A 23,269-nucleotide genomic window follows, 5' to 3' on the forward strand; every position below is an offset into this window, starting at 1 on the left:
CTATGCATTTTTGTTGAAGATAATTATTACGCATTGAACTTTTCTGGAACCAAATTCAGCAAAGAATAGGTGATGTTCTCATCTTGAAGGATGTATAGGGTATCAATTTATTGCCTCACAGCTACAAATTCACTCTTCATTGCTGCTCTGAGAAAATGGATATGGGCCCTTTAAATATTTTTCTTTGCCAGATGGCACCGTGTTAATCTTTGTCAGTAGAGGGTGCATGAGAGACATGATGGGAGGAAAGGGCTTTGCTTCCTGGTCTGACCTTTTTTATATGCAAGCTCCTGGAATGCCTGTGGTTTCTTCAGCACCTGGGTCCTGCCGGCAACCAGCAGCACCCAGTGGCCAGCAGCATACTCTTTCACCTCTTCTTGGTTGACTTTGTGGAATGCTCCAATGTGACATCTCCCTGTGAACGCCTTTCCTGACACCCTAAAAAGTGTCAGGAATTTCCAGCAAGTTCCAGAGAGCAGGTTTCCAGCAAGCTTGGTCAGTATGACACCACAGCAATTTCTCTGTCATTCATTGAACCTGGATTCTTCCCTCTTCAGTGAGGTGTGGATTTCAACCCTGGATTGGGAAGTGACTGGGGAGCCTTCCATGGGCACTGTATCCCAGCCCTGGGGGCAGTGACTGCTTCATATTCCCATATCCATTAGTGTTCTCTTCTTTTTTTTTTTTCTTTCAACTTTTGTGTTAGGTTCAGGGGTACATGTGCAGGTGTGTTACGTGGTTAGACTGTGTGTGATGGGGGTTTGGTGTACAGATCATTTCATCACCCAGGTAATAACCATAGTACTTGACAGGTAGTTTTTCAGTCCTCACCCTCCTCTCACCCTCCACCCTCAAGTAGGCCCAGGTATTTATTGTTTCCTTCTTTCTGTCCATGTGTATTCAGTGTTTAGCTCATACTTATAAGTGAGAACTTGAAGTATTTATTTTCTGTTCTTATGTTAATTTATTTAGGATACTGACCTCTAGCTCTATTCATGTTGCTGAAAAGGACAGGATTTCACTGTTTTTTTATGGTTTCATAGTATTCTGTGGTGTATATATACCACATGCTCATTATCCAGTCCAACACTGATAGGCATCTAAGTGGATTCCATGTCTTTGCTATTGTGAATAGTGCTGTGATGAACATATGCATGCATGTCTTTATGGTAGAATTATTTATGTTCATTTGTGTATATACCCAGTAATGGGATTGCTGGGTGAAATGGCAGTTCTGTCTTAAATTCTTTGAGAAATCTCCAGACTGCTTTCCACAGTGGCTGAACTAATTTATGTTCCTAACAGCAGTGTATATGCATTCCCTTTGCTCCACAACCTCACCAGCATCTGTTATTTTTTGACTTTCTAATAATAGCCATTCTGACTGGTGTGAGATGGTATCTCATTGTGGTTTTGATTTGCATTTCTGTAGTAATTAGTGATATTGAGCTTTTTTTCATAGGCTTGTTGGCTGCGTGTATGTCTTCTTTTGAGAAGTGTCCGTTCATGTCCTTTACCCATTTTTTAATGGGGTTGTTTGTTTTTTGCTTGTTAATTTATTTAAGTTCATTATAGATTCTGCATAGTAGACCTTTGGTGTATGGTTTGCAAATATTTTCTCCCATTCCGTAGGTTGTTTGTTTACTCTGTTGATAATTTCCTTTGCTGTGCAGAAGCTCTTTAGTTTAATTAGATCCCACTTGTCAATATTTGTTTTTGTTGCAATTGCTTTTGAAGTCTTTGTCATGGGTCTATGTCCAGAGGGTACTTGCTACGTTTTCTTCTAGGGTTTTCATAGTTTTAGGTTTTACATTTAAGTATGTAATCCATCTTAATTTTTGTGTATGGTATAAAGAAGGGGTCTAGTTTCCATTTTCTACATATGGCTAGCCAGTTATTCCAGCACCATTTATAAAATAGAGAGTCCTTTCCCCATTGCTTGTTTTCATTGACTTTGTTGATGATCAGTTGTAGGTTTCTGGCTTTATTTCTGAGTTCTCTAACTTGTTCCATTGGTCTATGTGTCTGTTTTTTTATCAGTATCATACTGTTTTGATTACTGTGGCCTTGTAGTATAGTTTGAAGTTAGGTAGTGTGATGCCTCCAGCTTTATACTTTTTGCTTAGGATTTCTTTGGCTATCGGGCACTTTTCTGGTTCCATATGAGTTTTAGAATAGTTTTTCTAATTCTATAAAAATTGTCATTGGTAGCTTGATAGGAATAGCATTGAATATATAAATTTCTTTGGGCAGTATGGCCGTTTTAACAATATTGATTCTTCTTATCCACGAGCATGGAATATTTTTCCATTTCTTTGTGTCATCTCTGATTTCTTTCAGCAGTGTTTTGTAATTCTTGTTGTAGGGATCTTTTACCTCCCTGGTTAGCTCTATTGCTACGTATTTCTTTGTGTTGCTATTGTGAATGGGATTGCATTTAAAAAAATAACTTTAAAAATTTTGGGGGGTACATATTAGGTGTACATATTTATGAGGTACATGAGATGTTTTGGTATAGGCATGTAATACATAATAATCATGTCATACAAAATTGGCTATTTGTCCCCTCAAGTATTTATCCTTTGTATTACTATTTTAGTTATTTTAAGATAACTAAAATTATATTCTTTTAGTTATTTTTAAATGTACAATAAAATTATTATTGACTATAGTCCCCCTATTATGCTGTCAAATACTAGGTCTTATTCTTTCTTTCTATTTTATTTTGTATCCATTAACCAACCCCACTTCTTCCCTGCCCTCCCACTACCCTTCCCAGCCTCTGATAACTATCCTCTTCTCTATCTCCATGAGTTCAATTGTTTTGATTTTTAGATTCCACAAATAAGTGAGAACATATGATGTTTGTCTTTATCTGCCTAGCTTATTTCATTTAACATAATGACAGCCAGTTCCATCCATGTTGTTGCAAGTAACAGAATCTCATTCTTTTTTTATGGCTGAATAGTACTCCATTGTGTATAAGTGTGACATTTTCTTTATCCATTCTTCTGTTGATGGACACTTAGGTTGCTTCTAATCTTGGCTATTGTTAACAGTGATACAACAAACATGATAGTGCAGATATCTCTTCAATATACTGATTTTTTTTCTTTTGGTACATATCCAGAAGTGGGATTGCTGGATCATATAATAGCTCTATTTTTAGTCTCTCAAGGAACCTCCAAACTGTTTTCCATAGTGGTTGTACTAATTTACATTCCCACCAACAGTATATGAAGGTTCCCTTTTCTCCACATCATTACCAGCCTTTGTTTTTGTCTGACTTTTGGATAAAAGCCATTTTAGCTGGAGTGAGATGATATCTCGTTATAATTTTGATTTGCATTTCTCTGATGATCAATGATGTTGAGCACTTTTTCATATGCCTGTTTGCCATTTGCATGTCTTCTTTTGAGAAATGTCTATTCAAATGTTTTGCCCATTTTTAAATTGGATTATTAGATTTTTTCCTATAGGGATGCTTGAGCTCTTTATATATTCTGCTTATTAATCTCTTGTCAGATGGGTGTTGCAAATATTTTCTCCCATTCTGTGGGTTGTGTCTTCACTTTGTTGATTGTTTCCTTTGCTGTGCAGAAGCTTTTTAACTTGATGTGATCCCATTTGTCCATTTTTTCTTTGGTTGCCTGGGCTTGTGGGGTACTACTCAAGAAATTTTTGCCCAGACCAATGTCCTGGAGAGTTTCCTCAATGTTTTCTTGTAGCAGTTTCATAATTTGAGGTCTTAGATTTAAGTCTTTAATCCATTTTTATTTGATTTTTGTATAAGGCGAGAGATAGGGATCAAGTTTCACTCTTCTGCATATGGATATCCAGTTTTCCCAGCATCATTTACCGAAGAGACTATCTTTTCCCCCAGTGTGTGTTCTTGGCACCTTTGTTGAAACTGAGTTCATTGTAGGTGTGTGGATTTGTTTCTGGGTTCTGCATTGGTCTATGTGTCTGTCTTTATGCCAGTACCATGCTCTTTTGGTTACTATAGCTCTGTAGTATAATTTAAAGTCAGGTAATGTGATTCTTCCAGCTATGTTTGTTGTTGTTGTTGCTGTTCAGAATAGCTTTGGCTATTCTGGGTCTTTTGTGATTCCATATAAGTTTTATGATTTTTTTTTCTATTTCTATGAAAATTTCATTGGTATTTTGATAGGGATTGCATTGAATCTGTAGATTGCTCATGGTGGTATGGACATTTTAGGAATATTGTTTTTTCCAATCCATGAACATGGAATATCTTTTAATCTTTCTGTGTCCATTTCTTCCGTCAGTGTTTTATACTTTTCATCGATTTACAATTTTCATTGTAGAGGTCTTTCATTTATTTGGTTAATTCCTAGATATTTGGAATTGCATTTGCATTTGTGATTTGGCGTTCAGCTTGAATGTTATTGGTGTACAGAAATGCTACTGATTTTTGTACATTGTTTTTGTATCTTGAAGTTTTACTGGAATTGTCTACCAGATCTAGAAGCTTTTGGGCAGAGACTCTGGGGTTTTCTAGGTATAAAATAATATCATCTGTGAAGAGAGATAGTTTGACTTCCTCTGTTTCTACTTGGATGCCTTTTAATTCTTTCTCTTGACTAACTACTCTGGCTAGGACTTCCAGTATGCATTTAATATGACTGGTGAGAGTTGGCATCCTTGTCTTGTTCTGGTTCTTAAGGGGAACACATTCAGTTTTTGCCTGTTCAGTATAATGTTGGCTGTGGGTTTGTAATAGATGGCTCTTATATTTTATGCATAATTTGTTGAGGATTTATAACATGAAGAGATGTTGGATTTTATTGAAAGCCTTTTCTTTGTCTATTGAAATGATGATGTGGTTTTTATTTTTACTTCTCTTTATGTGATGAATCACATTTATTGATTTGTGTATGTTGAATCAACCTTGCATCCCAGGAATAAAGCCCACTTTATTATGGTGGATTAGCTTTTTGATGTGCTGCTGGATTCAGTTTGATAGTATTTAGTTGAGGATTTTTGCATCTGTGTTCATCAGGGATATTGGCCTGATATTTTGTGTCTGTGTGTGTCTGCTAGGTTTTGATATCAGAATGGTGCTGACCTCAAAGAGTGAGTCAGGGAGGAGTCCTTTCTCTTCAATTTTGGGGAATAGTTTCAGTAGAATTGGTACTGGCTCTTCATTATACGTCTGGTAGAATTCAGCTGTGTAGCCATATGGTTCAGGGCTTTTTCTGATTGGTAGGTTTCTTACGACTAATTCAATTTTCGAACTCATTATTGGTCTGTTTAGGATTTTAATTTCTTCCTGGTTCAATCTTGGGAGGTTGTATGTTTTCAGTATTTATTCATTTCTTCTAGGTTTTCTGGTATGTGTACATGGAGGTGTTCACAATAGTCTCTGAGAAGTTTTTCTATTTCTGTGCGGTCAGTGCTAATTCCCCCTTTGTCCTTTCTGATTGTGCTTTTTTGAATCTTCTCTCTTTTTTTCTATTAATTCTAACTAGTGGTCTATCGATCTTACTTATTATTTCAAAAACCAACTTTAGGTTTTTTGACCTTTTGCATGTTTTTTCACATCTCAGTTTTATTCAGTTCAGCTCTTATTTTGTTTTTTGTTTTTTTTCTTTTGCTAGCTTTTTTTTTTCTTCTTGTTTTTCTGGTTCCTCTAAGTGTGATGTTAGGTTGTTAATCTGAGATCTTTCTAACTTTCTGATGTGGTCATTTAGCACTATAAACTATCCTCTTAACACTTCTTCAGTTGTGTCCCAGAGATTCTAGTATGTTGTATCTTTGTTTTCATAAGTTTCAAATAATTTTTTTATTTCTGCCTTAATTTCACTGTTTGCCCAAAAGTCATCTATGAGACAGTTGTTTAGTTTTCACATAATTGTATTGTTTTGAGAGATATTATTAGTATTGATTTCTATTTTTATTTTGCTGTCTTCCAAAGGCTTGGTTGGTATGATTTTGATTTTTGATTTTTCTGAATGTGTTAAGAATTGTTTTATGGCCAAGCATGTTGTTGATTAGAGTATGTGGCATGTGCAGATGAGAAGAATGTAGACTCCCAAGGCCGTGGACAGTTCTGCCCCTGTGGCTCTGCAGTTCCCACAGCTGCTTTCATGGGCTGGCATTGAGTGCCTGCAGCTTTTCCAGGCACATGGTGCAAGTTGTTGGTGGGCCTACCATTCTGGGGTCTGGAGGATGGTGGCCGTCTTCTCACAGCTCCATTAAGCAGAGCCCCAGTGGTGACTCTGTGTGGGAGCTTCAACCCCACATTTTCCCTCTGTGCTGCCCTAGTTGAGGTTCTCCATGAGGGCTCTGCACCACAGCAGAGTTCTGCCTGGACATCCAGGCATTTCCATACATCCTCTAAAACCTAGGCAGAGACTTCAAAACCTCAACTCTTAGCTTCTGCACACCTGCAGGCTCAGCACCATATGGAAGCCATCAAGGCTTCGAGCTTTCACCCTCTGAAGTAGTGGCCTGAGCTGTATATTGGTCCCTTTGAGCCATGGCTGAAGCTGGAGGGACTCAGATGCAGGGCACCATGTTCTGAGGCTGCACAGAGCAGCAAGACCCTGGGTCTGACCTATGAAACAAATTTTTCCTCCTAGACCTTCAGGCCTGTGATAAGAGGGGCTGCCATGTAGGTCTCTGAAATGCCCTGGAGACATTTTCCCCATTGTCTTGGCAGTTAACATTCAGCTCCTCTTTACTTATGCAAATTTCTGCAGCCTTGAACTTCTTTTCTGAAAATGGGTTTTTCTTTTTATACTGCATGGTTGGGCTGCAAATTTTCCAAACTTTTTTTTTTTTTTTTTTTTTTTGAGACAGAGTCTCACTCTGTTGCCCAGGATGGAGTGCAGTGGTGTGATCTTGGCTCACTGCAACTTCCACCTCCTACATTCAAGTGATTCTCGTGCTTCAGCCTCCTGCGTAGCTGGGATTACAGGCATGCACCAACACACCTGGCTATTTTTATATTTTTAGTAGAGATGGAGTTTTGCCACGTTGGCCAGGCTGGACTCAAACTCCTGGCCTCAAATGATCTGCTGGACTTAGCCTCCCAAAGTGTTGGGATTATAGGCATAAGTCACCACACCCAGCCCAAATTTTCGAAACTTTTATGTTTGCTTCCATTTTAAATATAAGCTCTAGTTTTAGGTCGTTTCTGTCTTTATGCAAATAAGCCTAGGCTTTTAGAAGCAGCCAGGTCATACCTAGAACACTTTCCTGCTTAGAAATTTCTTCCATCAGAAGAAATTTCATCTCTCTCAAGTCCAAAGTTCCACAGATCTCTAGGGCAGGGGCACAATGCCACTAGTCTTTTTGCTAAAGCATAGCAAGAGTGAAAAATAATTACTTCAGTTTCTAGTAAATTCCTCATCTCCATCAGAGGCCAACTCAGCCTGGACTTCACTGTCCATATCACTATCCGCATTCAGGTCACAACTACTCAACAATCTCTAGGAAGTTCCAAACTTTCCCTCATCTTCCTGTCTTCTTCTGAGCCCTCCAAACTATTCCAACCTCTGCCCATTACCCAGTTCCAAAGTCACTTCCACATTTTCGGATCTGTTTATAGCAACGCCCCACTTCTCTGGTACCAGTGGTGGAATGGCTTTTTGAAGTCACAATCACAACACCAACTAGGCGTGACAATACAAGGCTGGGGCAAATTTCTCCACAAGGCTGTGTGTGCTCTGAATCAGCATCCAATATATGGTACTGTTTTTCCCAGGGTTCACGGGTTCAGGAATCAAGGGGTGGAAGTGGAAGTGGCACCATTCACCATCACCCCTAGTGACCCACTAGCAAAATTTTTACTTCCTTTTTCCATGACATTATCTTCTACTTCTAGAAGTCTTATTTCCAGAGGAAGGAATGCCACCACCGGGAGACACAACAGTGATTCCATTAAACTGGAAGTTAAGATTGCCACCTGGCCACTCTGGCCTCCTCTTGCCTCTAAGTCAACAGGCTAAGAAGGGAGTTACAGTGTTGGCTGAAGTGATTGACCCAGACTATCAAGATGAAATAAGACTACTACTCCACAATGGAAGTAAGGAAAAGTATTTTTGGAATACAGGAGACCCCTTAGGGCGTGTCTTAGTATTACCATGCCCTGTGATTAAGGTCAATGGAAACTACCACAACCCAATTCAGGCAGGACTGCAACTGGCCAACACCCCTCAGGAATGAAGGTTTTGGTCACTCTACCAGGTAAAAACGCATGACCAGCCAAGGTGCTTGCTGAAGGCAAAGGGAATACAGAATGGGTAGTAGAAAAAGGTAGTTATGAATACCAGCTGTGATCACATGACCAGTTACAGAAGTGAGGATTGTAATTGTCATGACTATTTCCTCCTTATTTTGTTATAAATATGTTTGTGCATGCATACACCTGCACTGAGAAAATGTCTTCATTTTATTTCTCTTCTTTTTCCTTTATCACGTAATGTAAGACTTATTGACGTCATATCAGCATTTAAGTGTTGTTAACTATATGTAATAGCATTTAGGTTGATTAGTGTGCTTCTTGTTGTATGAAGGATACTTTGTATTATGTTAGGCATAATTATAACCTGTTATTGTCTTTACTTGGAGATTAAGTATGATTTCAGGAGATGTGTATGAGTGCCAAGTTGACAAGGGGTTGACTTGTGATGGTCAATATGAGGTGACAACTTGATTGGATTGAAGAATGCCTAGATATCTGGTAAAGTATTATTTCTGGGTGTGTATGTGAGGATGTTGCCAGAGGAGACTGACATTTGAGTCAATGGACTAGAAGAGGAAGACCCACCCTCAATGTTCAGTGGGCACCATCCAGTTGGCTGCCAGTGCAGCTAGAATAAAAGCAGGAGGAAGAAGGTGGGATAAGTTGGCTTGCTGTGTCTTCTGGCTTTCATTTCTTTCCTGTGGTGCATACTTCCTTTTGTTTCTCCTGCCCTTGGCCATCATATTCCAGGTTCTTAAACCTTTTGAGTCTTGGACTTCTGCCAGTGGTTTGCGAGGCGCTCTTGGGCCTTCAACCACCGACTGAAGGCTGCACTGTTGACTTTCTTGCTTTTGAGGCTTTTGGACTCAGACTGAGCCACTACTAGCCTCTCTCTTCCTCAGCTTGCAGATGGCCTATTGTGGGACTTTGCCTTGTGATAGCGTGAGCCAATTCTCCCTAATAAACTTCCTTTCATATATACATATATCCTGTTAGTTCTGTCCCTCTGGAGAACCCTGACTAATACAGGTACTGATGTCTTCCACTATTATTTTGTGGTTATCTGAGTCTCTTCCTAGGTCTTTTAAAATTTGTTTTATGGATCTGGGTTCTCCAGTGTTGGGTGCAAATATACTTAGGATAGTTAAGTCTTTTTGAATTGAACCCTTAATCATTATGTAATGCCTTTCTTTGTCCTTTTTGTCTTTTGTCAGTTTAAAGACTATTTTGTCTGAAATTACAGTGGCAACCCCTGCTCTTTTTTGTTTTCCATTTGCTTGGTTGATTTTTTTTTTCCAGCCCTTTACTTTGAGCCTAAGGATATCATTGTATGTGAGATGGATCTCTTGAAGGCAGCATACAGTTGGGTCTTACTTCTTTATTTAACTTGCCATTCTTCACCTTTTAAGTGGGGTGTTTGGCCCATTTATGTTTAAGTTTAATATTGACATATACAGATTTGATTCTATCATTGTGTTATTAGTTGATTGTTATGCAGACTTGATTGTATAGTTGCTTTATGGTGTCAATTGTCTATGTACTGAAGTGTGTTTTTGTGATGGCTAGTAACAGTTTTTTGTTTCATATTTAGCACTCCCTTAAGGACCTCTTATAAGGCAGGTCTGGTGGTAATGCATTCCCGTAGCATTTGCTTGTCTGAAAAGGATTTCTTTTTTCATTTATGAAGCTTAGTTTCACTGGGTATGAAATTCTTGGTTGGAATTTTTTTCCTTTGAGAATGCTAAATATAAGCCCCCAGTCTCTTCTGGCTTGTAGCATTTCTGCTGAAAGGCCCACTGTTAGCCTGATAGGGCTCCCTATGTCGGTGACCTATCCATTCTCTCTAACTGCCTTTAATATTTTTTCTTTTACTTTGGCCTTGGGAATCTGATGACTATGAGTCTTGGGGATGGTGATCTTATATAGTATCTCACAGAAGTTCTCTGAATTTCCTGAATTTGAATGTTTACCTCTCTAGTAATGTTGGGGGAGTTTTCATCGACAATATCCTCAAATATGTTTTCCAAGTTGCTTGTTCCCACTCCCTCTTTTTCAGGGATGCCAGTGAGTCATAAGTTTAGTCTCTTTATATAATATCATATTTCTCAGAGGTGTTTTTTTTTTTCTTTATTTTGTCTGACTAAATTTTTTTTAAGAACCAGTCTTTGATCTCTGAGATTCTTACCTCAGCTTGGTCTATTCTGCTGTTAATACTTTTGATTTTATTATGAAATTCTTGAAGTGAGTTTTTCAGATCTATCAGATCAGTTTGGTTCTTTCTTAAAATGTCTATTTTGTCTTTTAGATCTTGTGTCATTTTATTGGATTCTTTGGATTGGATTTTGGCTTTCTCCTGAATCTTGATGATCTTGTCTGCTATCCAGATTCTGAATTCTTTGTCTGTCATTTCAGTCATTTCAGTATGGTTAAAAACCATTGCTGGGAAGCAAGTGAAGTCATATGGAAGTAAGAAGACACTTTGGTTTTTTGAGTTGCCAGAGTTCTTGCACTGGTTCTTTCTCATCTATATGGGCTGATGTCCCTTTAATCTTTGAAGTTACTGTCCTTTGGATGGGGCTTTTTGTTTTCTTTGATGCTCTTGAGGGTGGACTGTGGTATAAATTGGATTCAGTTAACCGGTTTCATTGCTGGAAGATTTCAGGGGGCCACAACTCAGTTCAGCACAACTGGGCTGTGTGCTGTAATCCTAGGCAGCTGGTAGCAGGCCCACAGCTTTATTCTCTGGTACTTCAAGGTTAAGTACCTACTGCACTAGAGGGGCTGAAGTGTTCCCGGCCTGCTGGCAACAACAATCTGATGAGGGATGCTGGCAAAAGTGCTTCGTTGGAGCATGGCAGCAAGGTCCTTGCATGTATGTGTGCACTGGTGGGGGCAGGGCAGCAGAGTCTGTGCACACATGCTTGTGCCAGCAGCAGCAGGGCAGTGGAGCGCGCATGCACATGCATGGGCAGGGTCTGTCTCACAGGGTTATTGTGAGGGTTAAAAAGAGATAATACGTATAAACTGAAACCGTGCCTGGCACATCATAAGTATTCAATAAATATCATGTTATTATAAGTTAATCTGAGTGAATCTGACATTGAGTTTGGTTGGAGGGCCACAAATACAAACGTAGTGCCTGACAGGAGCATATGCTACAGTTTACTTTGCCATTCCTGCATGGCATTTTGTTGCCTTTGATGTTTTACTGTAATAAACAATGCTATGATTAACATCTTTGTGTGCAAAACCCAGGTACTTGGGAACTTTATTTATAGGGGGGAATGGAAAGTCATTTGTCTTTAAGGAGGTGCTTCATTAACCAACATAGGTTTTTGGCTTCACCCAATACAGCAAGTAGAATTACCATAAAGTATAGAATAAATCTTGTTGAGGATCTCAGTGACTCAGATTTTGCCGACTTCTCAAGAACCTCTTTCTAACTGCTTCTTAACATGTGACAAAGCAAAGTTTTTCTTTTGAGGAAATAATAATATTCAATACACAGTAAGTAATCTTATTATAGTTTTTAGAATGTTCTTTGGCTCTAAGTTAGGCACCTTGAAAATGCCCATTCTGAGTTAATTAGTTAATTAAGTTAATCAATACTTATTCAAATGTCAAATGGTTTAGAAATTAAACAATTTTGGGATGGGACTTCAGAAATGACTTAATAGTTATATGACCTTGGGCAAGTTATTTTAACCTCTTTGAGTTAAGCAATTATTTTGGCCTCTCTGAGACTCAGTTTCCTCATAAGTATAATAAAAATAATAATGCTTATGTTAATTATTTATGCAACAGTTGTTTATTGAGTTTCTATTACATGACAAGTACTTTTCTAGGTGCTTGGGATGCATCAGTGAAAAAAAATCTCCCTATTCCAAAGGACTTTACATTATAGTGGTAGCGAGAACAGATGATAAATGATAAACATAATGCTTAAATAAATTATATAGCATGTTAGAAAATGGTAAATGCAATGGAAATGGAAAACATAGAGTTGGATAAGAAGGATCAGGAGTGCATGGAAGGATCACCATTTTTAAAAGTCCTGTTATGGTAGGTCTCACTGGGGTAATATTTGAATAAAGATTTGAAAGAGGTAAGGCAGTCAGCCATGCAGCTATGTGAGGGAGAAGTATTCCAGGTAGAGAGAAGCAAGTAGAAGGCCCTTATGTGGGAGCATGATGGGCATATTTTAGGAATAGTAAGGACAGTGTGGCTGAAGCAGAGTGAGTGAGGGGGAAGATGGTTGGAGACAAAGTTAGTGAGGTAACAAGTCCCAGATCATGTTGGACCTTCTAGGCATTGTCAGAGCTTCAGATTTTGCTCTGAGTGAAATGGAAAGTCATGGAGGGTTCTGAACAGAGGAACAACTGAACTTATATTTTATCAGAATCATTCTGACTTCTGAGTGAGGATAAACTCTGAGGGTACAGCAGATATTGTCACTCCTCCTTCCTGTTCCCCTTCCCATGGAGGATACAGCCTGGCAGCTGAAAATGTGAGGCAGTGATGGAGTTTGGGCAGCCATGCAGGGGCATAGGCTGGGGTTGGGGAGCTGCAGGCTGTGGGTCAGCAGCTGAGGGAGTGGTGTGGAGGTGGTAGGTGGAAGACACAACCAGCATGGTGGGTGGTAGAGCGGGGAGAGGGAGTTGGTTATATTGAGCAAATTAGTAAATTGATGGTGAATGTAAGAATAATGGGAGCCAAGTTTTTCACTGCTGGAGAAGGAATTTATAAACAGAAATGAGGAAGGCTAGAAGGAACTCTGAAGTTGGACTGGAATTGGAGGTATCAGTATGAACATATGATTGTCTGTCTAGCAAACTAATTATAGATGTTTAAATGTGTGCCATGTATATACACAACATGTCCAAGCTCTGTTCATCGAGAGGGCTTAGTAGCAATAACACCTTAGCAACAATTAGTACAATGAGCACCCAGACATTGGTTTCTAAAAACCATCTTTCACTGGAAGATACCAAGGCTCCTTCGAGTAATGACCAATGGCTGATTCTAGGTTGGTTGGGGTGGGGAGACTTGGAAAGTGTAAGATGAGCCTGCAACATCTTGTACTGGACAATAAGGAAAGGCTCAGTGAATGGTGGGAACATTTCAAAAGGACACATGGGCTCCTATTGGTCAAATCAGGGAGAATTTTTGCATTAAAGAATAATAATGGATTACAACTCATTGAATAAAATAGAAATCTGTGAATCCATTCTGATACAGATGAATAAATGAATGAAAAGGGAAAGCTTGACTTTACTATAAAGTGCCAACTAATTAACGTATAAAGAATAATGGAAATAGTGAGTCAGTGTTTGGCAGTTTTCACAGATGTGGTTGCTTTGGGCTAAAGTCATCAATGAAGTCTGACAGAGGATGGATGCTAAGGCTGAAAGGTGAAGGTTTCATGAGGAACAGGATATTTTGACATATTCTGAGAATACCTTCCCCTAACATATAAATCAATTACAAAGAAAAAATGGTGAATTTAAGTGGAGAAAGCTGGCAGACATCAACATGACCAGGAGACCAAGGTAAGATAGGTTGACATTGTATCACTTCTGCTGTGATGCACTGAAAAGAGAATGGCATTGTTTCTGTGGAATTCTTGCCCTGGATGAAGTGCCTGAGTCTGATCATAAGGAACCATCATCCTACAGGGGGTGATCCTACAGAATTTAACACTTCTTACTGTGCCAAGTGCATGGAAGATGGTGAAAGACTGAGACACTTCCAGATCAAAGGATTCTGAAGAGATATAACAGCTAACTGTGATGTGTTCTTGAAAAACACCTGAACCACAGAGGGAAAAGAGACATTTTAGGGACGATTAGCAACATTTGAATGGGATTTGATGGTAGTGTATCGATGTTAATTTCCTGATTCAAAGGGTTGTATGCTGATTATATAGGAGAGTGTTGTTGCTTTTGGAAAATTCACACTGAAGAGTACTTTTGGGGTGACAGAATGTACCCTCAAAAGCTTCTGATTGTGTAGTTAAAATTATTTTAAAATACTTATGTTTTTAAAAGAAGGCTATTGGAAGTGAGAGATGATGATGATTTAGATCAGGGAGGTGATGTGGCAGTGGTGGGAAATGGTCAGACTCGGGATATATTTTGAAGATAGAACCAATAGAACTTCCTGATGAATTGGATATAGATTATGAAAGAAAAATAGGAGGTAAGAATGATTCCAAGGTTTTGGCCTGAGCATCTGGAATGATATGTAAACTGTGGGTGAGACAGGTTTTTGGAGGGAGTATCAAGAGTACCATATTGGATGAGTTGAGTCTGAGACACTCATTAGACATCCTCCTGATGAACATGTCGAGGCAGTTAGAGACCAGAATTGGAAGTTCAGGAAGGGATTTATGCTGGAGATAGAAATTTGGGAGTTGTCAGAAAGCAGATGGTATTTAAAGTCATGAGGGGATGAGATCACCAGAAAAGGAAATATAGAGAAGAGGGCATTCTCAGGACTGCTTGGCAGGGGTATTTTCAGCCTAGGTAAACTCACTGAAAAATTACTGAAAAATGTCCAACTTTGTAAAAATCCATGGCTAAAGTCTTCAAAGAGGTAACAGTTTGACACATGCAAAGAGGATTAACAACATAAAAAACAAGATTATTATAAACATTAAAGTTTATGTTGTGTTTACTATGTGTCAGGCACAATGTTGCTTTATATAGATTATCACATTTAATCTTCATCTCAATCTTGTGAGGGGTAATATCATTTCTATTTTTCATGTGAAGAAACTGAGGCTTAAAGGATTTAAATAATTTATTAAAGGTCTCACAGCTAGTAAATAGTGAGCCTGGGATTCATATCCTTGTGATCTGCCTACACTGCCTTCCATTCTAATGGCTGCACTATCCTGCCTCAAGTACTGGACGAGGACAGAAAGAAGCCAGTTATGGGGCTCTAGATCCCTCTTGACTGCCCAAAACAACCACATCAAAGCAACATTTTTACACACACCACACCATACACACAGACACACACACACACGCGCACACACATGCACACACAATCAAGAGCTGCAGCCTTAGAAGATATAAGAACATTCCATCTTTCAGGCTGACTGCCCCTTACTTACTGCCGTGTCAGCTCCCTGAGAGAGGTCCTAGAAACTTTGGTGTGATGGAGGAAGGACTTACAGTGGAGGAAACCCATGTTTCCAAGGACCATGGTCCAACAATAGGCAATGGAGAGAGTACCCCAGGCTCCAAAGAGCAACATCAGCGTCTGGGTTATGAACACAACCAACCCTGTGTTTTTAAGAGCTCTGTCTTTCCTGAAATATCCTTCTTTTGGCTTGCTGTTATTTGCCACTTTTACAAGCTACTGAGCCACATCACTGGTGTGAACAGTTTCAAAGCTTACATATTTCTTCTTGTAATCAGTCGATCTTGTAACTATAAAGAGTGAGATGGTAAATCCTGAGCTCTCATTCTGAGTCAGAATTTATGACAAGAACAACGTGCTTGTGCCCAAACAGAACCATGCATGTATGGTAATACAGCACTTGAAATTTATGTACTTCCTTTTATCCAAGGAACAGAAAGTGCTTCTATAAAATGGATTAAGAGCCAACTGTCTACAGCAGGCAATGGGAACAGTTCAAAAAAGGACTGCTGAGAGAATCATTTAATTTCTGCAAGGCCAGGGTTTGCACTAGACAACCATGTGTCCCAGTGTTTCACAGAAATGGTTCCAGGAGACCACTGCCATTTCAACCCCTGCTCAACAGGGATGAATTCAACTGCATCTTTGCCCACCAGTTGTATATGAAGATATTCTTTCATCCCTGCGGTTTAGTGCTGGTTGCTGCACAGGACTAGCCCCTGGTATTAGCTGAGGAGATCACCAGCAGAATGGATCTTGTCATTCCTTTCCACTGACTAACTGGTTGGCTCTTCTCCTTAGTAAGGGAGAGCCTTTATGATTCACTGTGCTAGCATGAAAAAACTCTAGTCTTGTAGATAAGCCCACTATAATTTATGACCCCACTATAAAATAGGATGGCTTCTCTATATCACACACTTTAAAATGTACATGCTGCAGTCGGTCCTTGCATTAGTCACCTATCGCTGCATAACAAATTATTCAGAACTTAGTGCCTTAAAACGTTTATTATGTCCCAGTGTCTGTGGGTCAGGAATCCTGGCGTGGCTTGACTGAGTCTTCTGCTTCAAGGCTTCTCTCAAGATCTTAGCCAGGGCTGTAGTCATCTCCAGGCTAGACTAGGGGAGGATTTGCTTCCAATAATGAGGTATTTGGCATGATTCAATTCTTTGAGGGCTATGAGACTAAGGCCCCAGTTTCTCACAGGCTGTTGGTTAGAGATCTCCTTCATTCCCAAGAGAGAGCACCAGCACGAATGAAGTGAGTCTTTTGTAACCTAATCACAGAAGTGACATCTCATCACCTTTGCCATATTCTATTTGTGGAAGCATGTCACCAGTTCACATTTAAGGGCAGGGGCTTACCCAGGGCATGAAAACCAGAAGGCAGGGATCACTGGGAGCCACTTTAGAAGCTGCCTACCACCGTCCGACGTACATTGTCACACTTGTCCTTATAATGATCCTCCAATGCATTGTTAGTCCTCTCATTTCACAGGTAGGGCAAGTTCTCAGACTTTAGTACTTGCACCTACTGACACTGACATTTATCTTTAGTGACTCATAGTGTTCATTCATGTATGCATTTATTCCATGACTATGATGTGAAAGTACAAAATATTAGGTATGCTACTGTGCTAGGTGCCAGTAAGTTTTTATTCTTGGTAAAATATAGGTGTGTACAGCATCCTAGTAGTTCTTCAATGAATATTTCTTGAGAGTAAGAACTGTTTGTAATATATATATATGTATATAGTAGTGCTTAATTTATTGTGTTATACCAATAAATTGGTATAGTAATTGGTATTTATATTATTAGATATAAAAATTATTACAAGAATATAATAATTCTCATGAGTTCTTAATCTATTTTTATAGTTTTGACATATATAACTGGGAGTCCTTTTCTGGTTTTTGAGGGTCTAGGATTCAATAACTTCTATTTCAGAGATGAATAAATACAGTTGAATAGTGGTTACGATATAGACGACACCCCAGAAACTGAAATGGAGAATTTCATTCTAGTCCTATTTATAGCCCAAACTCTATGTACATGTACTACATGGGAAAAGCTCACATGTAACTTGAGTCAGCTCCACATTAAACACACATTGAGTACCTGCCATAGGCATTATTAGCAAGGCTCATCATCGTATTGCTGGTGAGATCATGTACAAAAATAATTTTGCAAATTGAAAAGTACACATAAATATAAAAGAATTTTTAAAATTGTTTGTGCTGCTTCCTTAACTCAGGGAAGCCTACAAGGTGCCAAGTGCTGTGGTAAGTGCTTCTTAAAATGTTACTTAATCCTTCTCACAACTGCTCTGAAAAGTAAGGTCAGAGCTCCTGGTTGCTGGTAGTTCAAAAAGGGTTCATTTCTGTCTGCTGAGAGGGCTCTGTGATCTGTGAGTACGTGGTGGCCAAACACAGGGAGACTTCCAAGTGAAACCCTCCTTGATGACATAGTGAAACTGCGAGTTTATTGAAGTGGGAATACGCCCCCTCCTAACTTACCCCACACAGAAACAGATCTGTGCAAACATGCTTGTCCTTTTTAGGATGATACAATAACTTTTGAAATAATGGAAGATACTCTGGAATCTTGGAAGTCAGTGAGAGGAACTACTGGCACAGTAGTTCTTGACTAACAGAAAGGCAGGAGTTCTCACAGACAAGGCGTAGCCTAGAGACAGTGACTTGGCCATCTCCGACCTATGCAATTACTCAGGGGCCAAAAGGAAAGACAAGCCCAGTTTAATAAAACCCAACAGCAGGGATGTAGAGAATCAATAAATGTTGGTTGATGTCCACAGGGCAGCTTGGAAGCAACTGGAAGACCTTTTGCAGCTGGTTATTTTTGAACAACAATCTAAGATGTGTAAAACCAGAAATAAAAATAACTGAAGAAAGGAGCCCTGACTTGCTGCCTTGAAATCATGAGTGTGCTGTGGTTGATTTGTAGCTTTTTGCAGTATGGTCAAGATGACCCCTGATTTAATATCTCCTTTTCCTACCACCTGCCTCCCCTGGGTGGGGGAGGGGAAAACCATGCTAAAATATTCTATAGAACCAGTACTCTGAGAAGCAGCCTCTATAGCAACCAAGCAGGTAGGAGGTAGCTGCTGTAGTTTCTGTCTTTTACCTTTTTCCTCCAAATATCCAGATTTCTAAGGGGTGAGAAAACACAAACACCAAAAACATCATTAGAATTTTGGATTAAAGACAGCTATTTCCCTTGTCTCATTTTTGATACACCAGCTGATAATTGGGCTATATCTGAATCTAAAAATAACACATAGTACATTAAAATAATATTCCTTGGCTACATTTCCAAAGTGGTATTCTGGGATTTCTGTGCATTAATCCTGTAACAATAACAGGATTTGGGCTTTTAACTCCCCTGGTGTAGCTTCGAAAATCTAGCCTAAAGCAGCTAATGTTGCCATTTAAATCATCCTCTCACTATCCTTAGGGAAATGTGGAGATTAAAAAAATGACAGCCCAACTGCTCAAATGACCTATACCTGGGAGAATAAGAGAAACAACCTATTTCCTCTCAGGAACTGGGCCGATCAATAGAAATATTTCAAAAGGACCATCATGCAATAAAGGCCTTGGAATTTGTATCCTACATCAGAGCACCCTAGATATTTCCAACATAGACCTATCAGGTTTTCCACAAGGGAGGGAGACACTGTAACAGTTGAATAACTGGAACTGAACTGGGTTGCACGTGTGTGAGCCTCTGTGTGTGTGTCTGTGTGTGTGTGTTTGTGTGTTTAGGAAAGGAAGGGAAAGGAGGCCATTATTATTATGTATGTTTCTGGTAAACATGCTTTTTTTCCCTACTGAAACTTGGGCGTATCTCAGAAATTAGGTGCTGTTAATCGTGTCAGCTAAAAAAAAAAAAAAAAAAAAAAAAAGCATGTTCTAAAATATGCACACAGTTCTAAATTGAAGCTCTAAATAGCTCCAAATTGAAGTGGCAGGAGTTTTTCAATGATACCATTAATTGCATTTCATTAATTGGGAAAAAGAGCTTTTGTGTAGCTGTGGTTATGGTGGGCTGGATTTAATCAGCGTAGGTACCACTAACAGGCTGGCACTGCTTTCGGCCTGCAATGCCTTTGAAATTCTAAAACGGAAAAGGAGGCCAACACACTGAGCAATTATTTCAGAACAGATTGCCCGTTAACATTTCATAATATCACCGAAATACATCCTTTCTGGGACAGAGACTTGCTTTGGCTGTGAACATCCAAGAGGTGGCAGCACCCCATGCTCCGTCGGCTTTCTGCATCCCTCCAGATGAGAGCTCACCGCAGAGGTCTCATCATTGCGTCACCTGAAAGCCAGTTTGGAGGACGGAGGTGGGGGGAGGTGATGGAGGGAAGATGTAGCATTTTGTATTTCAGTTCTTCTGGAAGAGTTCAGGAAACAGCTGCATGGATTGTTTTAAATTGACTTGAAAAGGTTTTTCTTTTCTTTTCCTCCCTGAAATCTACTGCCCTGTGCAGTATCTTTCTATGAAGGCCACATGAGTGCACTTACGTGTTCTTTGGTTCACTCCCTGAGGGAGGAAGGAAGAGTTTCAATTGCCTGGGATCCCCTGAGACTCATTTTCAATTCCCTGCACTTGTCTTTTATAAACACAGGAAGGTGGGATGAAGATAGCATTATTGACAATTATTTTTTGAGCATGTATGTGTGCAGGGCACTGAACACATCATCAAGAATGTGATACAGTTGCCTGCTAGGATAATTCTCTTCTTCCCTAACCGTTCCTCCAGGTCCCCCCATACACATAGAAATCCCATGCTAAAAATATTTTACACAACAAATAGCTGTTGAGATGACATCAAGCCCTGAACAATAAGGAGCAGTATAACCTTACGTGCTGGGTGTCCTGTGCCTGATAGGAAAAGCATCTGGTGACATGGGTGAAGGAGCATCAGAGCTGGTCTAGCCTGGCCAATGTCCAACTATCTGTGGAAACTGGCCCTCGTCATGCTAGGAAGTATGAGGGCAAGAGCTGGAATACACTGAGGCAACCTTGCTGTTGGGGGTTATTGGCAGCTGTTGGGGGTTAGAGACAGGACTGTCGCGGGAAAGTAGTGTGCAAAATGCCACAGGAGGCTGGAGCTGGGCTCAGCAACAGTCTGGGGTCCAGCACAGCTCAGCCGTGGGCCTACCCCCATCCTATCCAGCATAGGGACTTTGCGTCTGTGTACACCACTACTACTGCTTGGCCTCGCCTTCAACTCTGTGTACCTTTTCCTTAACTCATTTCTTCAGCTTAGTCTTGACCTTGACACCCTCGTACCCTCTGTCCCGTAGCTTTCCTGCATGGCACCTGCTCTCTGGGTACATCTTTTTAGCTTCTGGTCCCACTAACAATTCAGTGACTATTTTCCCTGTATTTCCTGGTTAATCTTGAGGGAAGCGTGGAGAGGGAAGGAAAGGAGGAAGGGAAGAGAGTCTCTGGCTGAGTTAATTGCATTCTCCCTGTCTGAAAAGAGCTTTGGAGGCCAGGTCACCTCCCGGGGATGAGTTAGGCTCGGCTTGACCACCTTTGAGTCACTTTGAGACCTGTGCAGGGCTGTTCCCCAGCCTGGGCTGTAGGCATGGTTGTTCCCTTCAGGAGGACTGTGGATGTGGTGGACACCAGTTTTGACGTATTGCCCCTTTCTCCGTACAAAGGGAGGCTCAACGATGCTGGATATCCTGGTGTCAGAGTACTACCCTGGTGAGTTGCTCAGACTCTAGGAAGAGACAAAGAAACCTCTTTTCTTCTTTATAAGGAAGCAGTCATGAAGCTTGGAGAATACACTTAAGAGTGATAATTTACACTCAATCTTCAATGATTCCAGAAACTTGGAGAAAGAGGTACAGATGCTTCATTTGAACGATGATGCATGTATTTTGTATAGCACAGCTTGGTTTGGACTAGGCTGAGGCAGGGGAATGGCTGAATTAGATACCAGTCTCCTTGTTATAGTCAAGTCTTCCTTAATAAGGTCTCAAGCTTGCATTTTAATCCAAAGACAGATTCGCGAGTGCTACCTCTTGGTGCTACTTCTAGGCGCCATGACATATGCAGCAATGAGCTCCTCACCTGTTGCCCAGTGCATTGGCAGCATCCCTGGTTGATGCAGCCAAGCCATCTGGAGCAGGGCAAGGGGGGGCACACAAGGTATGACAGCCAGATAGCTGCCAGATGCTGCAGTTTCTTGGCCTTTCTCTAGTCCTTTCACTATTATGCTGAGGGCATGTGGCAAAACAAGGCAGGCCCCACGAGGCAGCTTATTTGCTTTTGGCTACCTCCAGTTGAGCCACCAAGAACTTGAGGAGCTTTTTCTTCTTCAGCTATTTTTCTCGAGAGCCTGAACATCCCCTCCATCTCTTCCACTTGTAGCACTTGTAGTCAGTCTCAGCCGTAAGCCACTGACAAGAGTGTATTAACTGCAGGTGTGAGGATGAAGCAATGGGGAAACTACGGTTAGTTTTCAGAGGCGACTGAGCCCCTTCAACACATAGATAGAGATTTCTATATATGGTGAATTTTGTCACTGAGTGCTGTGTTTTATGGCATCCTATTTACCAGTATTTGAAGCTTTTATTTAACAATTTTATTATGTGGTCCTCTCTGGTGTTGAGTTTGAGCTCACTAATTAGATCATTAAGTTCCTTGAAAGAAAGACAGGGCTTCTATACTCCTAAGCATTTCCTGCAATGTGTAGCACAGCGTTGTCATTGTATGAGGAATTGGCACTCAGTGGGTATTTGTTAAATTGATTTGACCCAATCTCAATTTCATGTTCAGCTCAGGAGATTTCTTATTAAGCTCCAAGGAGTCTAGATCCTTTCTATACCTGAAGGTATAAATTCATTTTGACGAATTTTCCAACTTTAACTTTCTCCTCCACACTTCAGGAAGAACAGCACCCGAGACATGACTTTTTCAGGGACTTGGAATTCCACATTTCCCATGGGATTCAAGGCATCTGGGAGTTTGACTTCCTATTTTTTACTTTTCATCTCTGTCCCCTTGAAGTTAAGCATGGTCATGTGACTTACTTTGGCTAATGAAATATCAGATGTAATGTGTGATAACCTCCTTTGCCAAACTAATCTCCTTTCCCAGAAGGATAGGTGAAGTTATGCAGTGGTAACAACAGCTTCCAAAACTTAGTTGAGATTCTGTTTGACAGAGTGGCTCGGGGACCCGACTGACAGACAGTCTGTCATCTCAGTGTGTGCTGCCGGGATCACTGTGGCAGGGGAAGCTGGCATGGATAATCGTTCACCAACTCTTCGCTAACTCTTCCACCCTGAAGTGACACACATTGCAACAGATAGTTCATTAGCCAAAGTAAGCCACATGGCCATGCTTAACTTCAAGAGGATGGAGAAGTGCAGTCCTTCCCTGGCTCTGGAAAAAAACAAAAACCAAAACTACTGGTGACCTCTGTAGAACTGACCACACCTCCTCAGAGAACCCAGAAGTTGCTGTCTTTCAATTCATTCTTTAATAAGGCATGGGACGACCTTTGGGAATAATATAAATACTTTATCCTTTGAGGTTCACAGGAGTTATGAAACAAACCCGTATTAAAGATGATTTATGTATTAATAATTAAAAATTAGATTTTTAAATATTATGTAAATATCAGGCTATTTCCCCCCAAATCACTGATCAGTGGTAATCAGTTGTGGCGCTCTCCAAATGCCATTTAAACAGATGGCTGATGGAAGTGATTGGACATGTTTAGAGTTGCCAGCCCTTCTCATGCTTCTGATGCGTCTTATACCTCACAGTCACTCAAAGGCCCAGTAGCTCAGACCTTCTCCATCATCAGAGCCACTTCAGACTCCTGGGCTCTGGGGATCTGATCTTTATTCCCTGCCC

At 40.3% G+C, this 23,269-nt stretch overlaps 1 long non-coding RNA gene across 1 annotated transcript in view; it reads left to right on the plus strand.

The window, feature by feature from the left end:
• Positions 1-278: 278 nt before the first annotated feature.
• LOC105551260 overlaps positions 279-23,269 on the plus strand; it is an 84,907-nt gene continuing 61,916 nt past the window's right edge. Inside the window, exon 1 of the long non-coding RNA XR_001007844.1 lies at positions 279-561. This is a non-coding gene — a long non-coding RNA (uncharacterized LOC105551260). The remainder of the gene's footprint in view (positions 562-23,269) is intronic.

This window comes from Mandrillus leucophaeus, unplaced genomic scaffold (genome assembly GCF_000951045.1).
Source record: "Mandrillus leucophaeus isolate KB7577 unplaced genomic scaffold, Mleu.le_1.0 Scaffold513, whole genome shotgun sequence".
Lineage (NCBI taxonomy): Eukaryota > Metazoa > Chordata > Mammalia > Primates > Cercopithecidae > Mandrillus > Mandrillus leucophaeus.